This window comes from Anolis carolinensis, chromosome 5 (genome assembly GCF_035594765.1).
Source record: "Anolis carolinensis isolate JA03-04 chromosome 5, rAnoCar3.1.pri, whole genome shotgun sequence".
Classification (NCBI taxonomy): Eukaryota; Metazoa; Chordata; class Lepidosauria; order Squamata; family Dactyloidae; genus Anolis; species Anolis carolinensis.
In genome coordinates this window covers 56,481,046-56,489,642 of record NC_085845.1, presented here as the reverse complement: position 1 = coordinate 56,489,642, position 8,597 = coordinate 56,481,046, and the positions used below count along the sequence as shown (strand labels likewise).

General features: G+C 35.7%; 1 long non-coding RNA gene across 1 annotated transcript; it reads right to left on the bottom strand.

The window, feature by feature from the left end:
• Nucleotides 1-256: 256 nt before the first annotated feature.
• On the bottom strand, nucleotides 257-7,509 carry LOC134299217 (uncharacterized). The gene is made up of 2 exons (XR_010006387.1): nucleotides 6,627-7,509; nucleotides 257-2,650 (listed from the first exon to the last, which is right to left on the bottom strand). It is a non-coding gene; the product is annotated as an uncharacterized LOC134299217 (long non-coding RNA).
• Between the last annotated feature and the right edge of the window lie 1,088 nt (nucleotides 7,510-8,597).

Here is an 8,597-nt window from a genome sequence, read left to right as displayed (position 1 = left end):
TTGGGCATTTGGCTAAGGGCATTAGCCCTCAAGATGGTTTACTCTTGATCTGCATCTCATATTTCTGGAGAAATATCCATTTTTCTCCAGCAAGGGAAAAGATGTGTTTGAGCTGTAAGCTTTGTGTTTTAAAAGTGTGCTTGCAATTGTTGAACTATTGCTGCCTCAAATTCATGTAAGCTGCACTTTCAAATTTGAACTTTGTCTTTGTCTCAGTGACTTTGAGGGTGGCAATAGAACTAGGTTTTAAAGGTAAGAGGAGGGGAAGAAAGGGAAGGGAAGGATAAGAGCAGGGAACTGGAGAGAAAAGGTCAGAATCTTACAATCAGATTCTGAACTAATAGATATTTGTGGTGGCAAGATAGTAAAAATGGTTGAAAAATGCAATGTTTCACAGTGTTTCTCTGTTTTGGCAGCTGAAACTTTGTATGTGAGTACCTCAGAGCAGTTGTCGCTCTCAGTAAGGTACACTGATGTTGAAGCTTCAGGAATAAGAGAAGACTATAGGTTTTATGAAGATAAGTGATATGATAGGTGGACTTGCAGGCATTACTTTGAAAACACTGGAAAAATTGGGCTGAACTTGCAATACTTGTGTGGACAGGGTTATGATGGAGCTGCTAATATAAGTGGTCATATTAGTGATGCAGACAATTATATTGCAGATGTATTTAATGGCTGTCTACATCCACTGCAGTGCTCACTCTCTAAATCTAGCCTTAGCAAAGACTTGCAGCATTCCACCTGCCAGAAACTGCCTAAGAACAACACCTGTGTGCAATTTCTTCAGTGCATCATCCAACAGACTGCAACTCTTGAAGAAAAATATAAAAGACTGTTTCCTGAATCAAGATTTGTGAAAACTGTTGGGTTGAATTACATGATGCAGTTTTATGTTTTGTTAAACATCCCATTTCTGGACTTTTTCTGCAGTCAGCTTCAAGGAAGGCACAGGGAAGTAGTTCAAGAACTGCAAGTGTTCCTACCTATTAATTGTGGCCATTTAAAATCCAACTTGAACAAGTGCACATAACTTTACAATAAATTTATTCAGGATACTGACATACTGATGGAAGAATTTGACCTGTGGTGTAGAAAATGGAAAAAGATTGCACCTGCAGAAAAGCCATAAAATGAACTGGAAGCATATATTTTCTGAGATAAACAGTTTTTTTTTCCAAATGTGAAGAAACTTCTTCGGATTTCTGCAACATCGCCAGTATCAACACCTACAAATGAAAGGTCTCTTAAATGTTTGAAAACATATATAAGAAGCACAGTGGAGCAAGAAAAGCCGACTGGACATACACTCTTGAGTATCTATTTATTGTTGGAGCCTGATTTCTGCAAAATGTATTGACACAATTTTCAAGTGTTTCCAACAGTTGTTGTGGTGTTCTTTTGTAGCCATTAAGTGACCAATTGAGAGTCATTATCAGGGTTTTTTCAGACTTGAAACTTTGTAGCTATATTAGAACTTTGATTTAATTAAATCTATATAAAATATAGAATGAGTCATAGAGTATAAATTATTTTGTGTTAACTAGAGTGACACAGGTACGTCAAGCTGCAGATTCTGAGTGCCATGAAATACTAGCAAAATGGTGACTATTTAATGATGCCAGTGGTTCTCAACCTTTGGGCCGCCAGGTTTTTTGGACTTCAACACCCAGAAATCCCAGTTGTTAGGAATTGTGGGAGCTGAAGTCCAAAACAACTGGAGGACCAAAGGTAGAGAACTGCTGTATTATGCCATTTATACAATGGGACATAAGCATCCACAGATATTGATGCATCATGGGCAATCACTCATGGCTGAGTATGATTGTCTTCCAGAGGTAGACTATTGATGGTGGATCCATAAATGTCTGTGAAGACCTATTCTGGATTTTGGTATCCACAGAGGATACTGAAACCAAATCCCACCAGATAATATGAGCCCACTGTAGCCCAATTATTTTATATTTTTCTTTACTATGGGTACAAAATCGTAAATGCAAGTCAATGCAATAATGTAAAGTTAGGAACTAGGAAAGCCAAAAACTCAAATACATGTGATAGCATGTGAGCTGGTGGCAGCTGATCAAAATCAGGTATTAGATCATGATAAAGAGCTTGGTGAAAATGTTGTTCAAATATTGTGGTGACATCTTTGGGAAAGGCGGAATTCTACACGGATTTACAAGGAATTACAAGGAATTATTAGAAAAGTGAACAAGGAAACGGAAAATCTTAAAATGAAAGAAAACTTTCATTCAGACATGAACTGATTGTAGACATCAAGTAATGTATATACTAGTTCAAGTCACACCTGAAAAGATTATTAGACAAGTGAATAAATAAATAAATAAAAACAACACAGTTCAACAGGGAATGGAAGCTATGGCTATGCCAAATGTTGTGGTAGGAACTTTTTCAGTACATTTATTACAACCGTTTTTTTAAAAAAGCACGAGAAAGCTGTATAGGTTTCAGTACAGGGAAAAAATGTGCAAATATTTAAAGAAGTAAAATAGTGTATTACATGATGTGGAAATGTCAGGTAGCACAGAGATCCTTCTTTCTATCTTTAAAAAAATAACACAGTGGTAAGCAGAATCAATTCTTCAAACCTTCTTGGAGACCATTTCCTCTGTTCCTCAAAATGTCTCTGTGAAAAGAAGAGAGAAATGAGGATAAGCAGAAAGTGTTGAGTAAGAAGAAAAATAGCCGTATTCAAATCCTTGGGAACATTATTTTACATATGATAGAACAATTATGTTTTCTGTTGGTCCTGAAGATTGTTGCAGTGAAACAGCATCATTTCAACGAGCTTTGTTTTAAATGGTTGGGTTTATCATGGCATGAAAAAACTTTGATGCTGGGAAATGAGGATGAACTAATCAGGACAAGGAGCATATTGTTTGAATTGCCAGAAAGAAAGCACAATGTCCTGCATACAAACAACCCTTTGGAGCATGACAATGCCCCATCTGGTTTCCCTCCATTATGCAGGAGAACAAAAGTGACATAATTGTGTTGGCAGTAGGTTGGCCCCATGGGGAGGGGTTATGAATTGTCTGTGGGGTCAAGAAATGGTAGAAATGTACATGAAGTTCTACCTCTAATCCTAACAATTGCTCTTAACCCTCAGTAAAGGGGAATTTCTATGGAAGCAGGGGGAAACCATTCAATGCAAAACACACACACACCTAGAGGTGTGGTTATTTAAAAATTAATTGGGGGTGTTGCAATAATAGGACAACGTAGTAATGTTACATGGTGTAGAGGAAGTAGTTGAATGAGTCTCGTGACATTAGTACCTAGAATTATCCAATGAAACTCAATGACAAAATTCAAGAGAGACAAAAGGAAAGTCTTTTCATACAGTAAATGGTAACTTATAGAACTTAGTGCTATAACATGTGATGATGTTACTAACTTAAATGATTGGTAAAGTCATCAATAATTACAAGTCATAGTTGTTTAGTGTATACCTCTGAATTACTAGTTACTGGGAAACAATCTTAAAATTGAGCTATTGTTTCTATGTCCTGGTTATGAGCTTTCCTTGGGTATCTTAATAATAATAATAATAATAATAATAATAATAATAATAATAATAATAATAATAAAAACAACTTTATACCATCTCCCCGTGGGGACTCGGGGCGGCTCATAATGTTACAAAAGTAACAGCGCAAATACATAAACAATACACACAGTTTAAAACACAAGAAGATTATAAAACAGAAGTTAAAATAAAAGTTTATACCACAGTAATAATATCAATAGTTATAATATCAAACAACCACCAATGCAATTCAGTCAACTTCAAAGGTGGGGGGGGGGGTCAAAGAATGCTTTCCCATGCCATAATTGTACCATTTTGATACTGCGTCATCTGTCACAGCTTAATTTTATGTAATTCTGGTGTTTAGGGAGGAATATTCATCCAGAGAGTTCTAGTGCCCACCTAAGATACAAACCGCAGTATCTCATAGGATGCCTGTTCATAAAGAAATTATTTTATAGAATGGGTGCTTCCATTTATTGGGGGGGGGGGGTTTAATCTTAATTTCTATTGCCACAAATTGAATACTTTGGAAACACCACACATGTTCTGAAGACATTGAGCTATAGATTCATTCTCTAGTATTTAGCATACATCATAGGGTACTAGTTATGATACTACTATCTGTCATGGAGTACTGGTGAGAAATATTTTAAAAATATGTCCTTGATAGATGTCTGTGGCTGAATGCATTTAGTTTGGCACTTATTAAGTTTCTTCTATTTATTTAGTTTGGCAACATTTGAAGCAACCATAAGCTTAGAGATGAATCTCTATGACATATTATGTTGGCCTAGTTCTTTCTTATCCACTTTCACTAACAATCACTTTTACTTTTATTTCCTGTAACATCTGAGTGATTCAAATATGGCTGCTTTAATTATTTTGCCTTTGAGTGTATTCCTGTACAGAAATGGGTGGGAAAGGAAAATGAAATGGGAAGGTACTCTGTATTCAACACACATATCATGTTTAAATGCCTCTATGTTCATCTTCAGTGAACATTATATTAGAGAGGAAAATTAAGCTCTAAGTCCATTTTGTATGTAATTTAGTAAACATTCATTTCCAAACACACAATTGCAAGTAATCCTTTTGGACAAAAATCAGCAAGATTTAAGCAGACGCCGTTCTACAGAATAAAAGATACTGGGGTTGGAGTTATCTATTTATCTTTCAATCTGTCTACCTGTATGTATTATTTATTTATATCCCACTCCCAATAAAGGACCCAAAGTAGTTTATAATCTGTTATACTGAGGACCTTATCATGTGATAAATGTGTTTCACAAATGCACTGGCCTAGTCCCTCGACTGACCTTTCCTTATCCCATGAAGTTGTGACTTTCCCATTGATACATTACATTTAGGTTCTTATTGGATCACATATTTACACTGGCAGAAGAAATCCATCAATGACGCCAATATCATTGCTATTCAACTATCATTTCTGATGCAAGCATTTGTTTCTGCTGGAGTTCTGATATTCTGCTAGTCACGTCGTCTGATTGTTTCAATCTCCCAATAACAATCATGGTCATGCTTTCATTAGGGTTAAATTTTCACTTGATAGGAATTAATTTTAGAGACCTGGTTGTTTTTGGTCATATTTAATTATTCTGTAATTTTTAAAAAATATTTTAAAGTAATACATTATTAATGCACCATTAATGATTAATGGAAGGAAATGAATTCATTGTTTTCATTAAAATGATCTAATGATAAGGAGATGACATTCATTTTGATACTAGCATGTTAATGTTGACACTTATATTCCCAAGCCTTGATGATTGATCTACCCCTTAGGCTTTTCATTTTGGTCTGTGCTATCATCTCTGTGTGCGTCATTTATTTTATAAAGATGGAAGAAGGGTGTGTATTTATCTGTGCAAGATGATGGAGTGATGAATAGTGGTTGTGTAACTTCAATTAGTTTCTGACTTATGTAGACCTTTAAGTGACCCTAACACATTGATATTTTGAAAGGGATATTTGTTCAGGAATGGTATTGCCCTCTGAGGCTGAGGGAGTGAAATTTGAATCCTGATCTCCAGGGTTCGAGTCAAACACAAAACCATTACAATGCACTGGCTTTTTATGATACACATTTCTGATCTATATTTTGGTTCGTAATTCATTTTAACAGATTTACATGTGTTTGTACTTTTCTGCACCACTGTAACTGGCTATGTGCAACCTTGAAAATGACTGTAAGATATACAGCCTTATTTCTATTTTCTCAAAAGCAAAAAGAATCATCTCCCGAAAGCATAATTTGGGTTCAAAAATAAAAAACTGCTGTTCCTATTAGTAAATCCAAATGCATTGAGAAATTAACAAGTGATACATGGCTAAAGATATTTCTTGTTGGTTCGGAATACTTATGTTTTTTTTAAAAAAATGTAATTTAAACCAGGCATGTATTTTTAAAAGTCTTAGAAATGATGCTTGCTTCAGAATAATGGTCTTTGTTTTTATAACATGGGTTAGTCTTTTAGCCTTCAGGAAAGATTTAAAAACCTGGCTTTTCCGATGTGCTTTCGGAGAGTAACTATTACACAGTTACTATTCTTTTGTTACTCCCCCAACATCTATCCTCTAGATTGTTTTTATCTTATGTCCCTGTTCTCCGTGATTGTATTCTTATCCTTTTCTCATCCCAAGTTTTAATTAAGCGTCTCATGCGGCCCGCCCTGTTTTATATATATATATATATATATATATATATATATATATATATATATATATAATGTTGCATTGTATATGATTATTTATTGTATTGTTTAATCGTATTATGATATGTTGTTTTATATTTTGCTATATTGTACTGTTCTGGGCATGGCCCCATGTAAGCCGCCCCGAGTCCCCGTTGGGGAGATGGTGGCGGGGTATAAATAAAGTTTTATTATTATTATTATTATTATTATTATTATTATTATTATTATTATTCTGCTTTTAATTTATAATTTACAATTTTGAGCAGTGCTCCTCCCTCCTCTAAAAATTTAGAGTATTTATTGAACTATTTTCTATACTGTCTCATAATTTTAACCTTTATACAATGCCAACTTACTCCAATTTACAACTGCTGATTTCACTCAGTTTCAATCCCCCCAATGTCTTTGATGCATATTTCTTTTTCTGTGTTGGCTGCACAATCCTAGCCACTTTGAGTTCCCTTTGGGAGAGATAAAGCAGGGTATAAGTAAATATAACAATATAGTAACACATCCGGACATCCCCTGGGCAACGTCTGCAGAAGGCCAATTCTCTCACACCAGAAACGACTTGCAGTTTCTCAAGTCACTCCTGACATGAGGAAAAAATCATAATAACCAGGGATTACAGAAAGAATGGGCTCTCTATTCATGACTTTGTCAGGAAATAACCAATTATTTTTTGGAGTGATATGATAGATTGGGGAAATTATTTCTGGTCTATATCCTACATCTATATTTCCCTAGCCTAAATCCCCTAAAGACACCAGATCCCATCTGAGCAAAAAAATTAAGCAGGATCAGCTCTAGTTAGGACTTGGTTGGGAGGCTGCCAATGGACACCAGGTACTGTAAACTATAATTCAGAGGAAGAAAGTGGCAAAAAAATCCTCTCAGTTCCCCTTGCCTAAGAAAACCTCATGAATGACCAGCAACATATAGTATAGCTTCCAGATTTCTCTGTCAACATGATCAGTGTTGTGAGTTGTAGTACAAAAAATAATGTTTCCAAATATGACATCACTAGGGTATGCAAGCAATTTAATTTATGTGATAACATCAGTGGAAATTGATGAAATTAACTGGCAGAAGAAAATGAAGAGAGAGTAATTCCAATGAATACATGTACTATGTGTTGGCGAAGGCTTTCATGGCCAGGATCACAGGGTTGTTGTATGTTTTCCGGGCTGTAGGGCCATGTTCAAGAAGTATTCTCTCCTGACGTTTCGCCCACATCTATGGCAGGCATCCTCAGAGATAGTGAGGTATATACCTCACTACCTCTGAGGATGCCTGTCATAGATGTGGGCGAAACGTCAGGAGAGAATACTTCTGGAACATGGCCATACAGCCTGGAAAACATACAACAACCCAATACATGTACTGTACAGTGCTCAGGTGTCAGAGAGAGTGATTTTTCAACACTGAAGAAAATGATTTATATGATGGAATGTATTACGTTATAATGCAGGGGAGAACCAATATAAAGGGAAGAAAAAAACTCCCCTTGACTCCTTTAAATATTTTATGAAAGGGAAGGCCTTCTTTTGTATTTCATTGTTGTGGTCATTATCTTTATGAAAGAGTAAGACAGTGAATTAAAATTCTGTCTTCTGCCCCCCCCCCCCACACACACACAGACTTGAAGCAGTTATTAAAGCCAAAGTTCAAGGTGTGTGTGTGCCCAGTATACATAAGAGTATCTTCTGAATTTGTAAGCCATTTATTTATATAAAATGATATTCTTTCTGAATATTTGAATAATGTTTCTGTTCTCTGTAAGTTTTAAACAATAATTAAAATTGCATTGCTTGGCAGCTATAACTATAACACATGTAAACAAAACTGACATGGGGAGTCAGATAAATTTAGGCGGTGCTCAAGTTTCTAAGTAGGTTGTCTGACCTTGGACAGTAGAATACAACACACAACATTCATCTTTCTAAGTGAAAGACTTGAATCAAAAACACAGACACCATCACCTCCCCAGAAAAATATCCAAATTATGTAGTTTGGAAGTGCCGAGAATAATATCTATAATACCAAATGATATTTGGTTTGGATCTAGATGAGCAGTATGAATTTTACATAGACCTTCTCAGATCTAAGCATCATTAGATTCAGTGAGACTGTCTTTCAACTGTATACTGGCCAAGGGGTTCTGGGAGTTGCATTCTAAAAAGAGGAATATTCCAAGGTCTACTGATCATCCATGAGGAACGATCCCAGCTTGACCTTTGTTGTGCCAGAGGGATATCATGGCAGACCAGTTTCTCTTAGCATCTTTTTATTTTGTGATTTTAAGGCAAACCTCTCTCAATAATTCT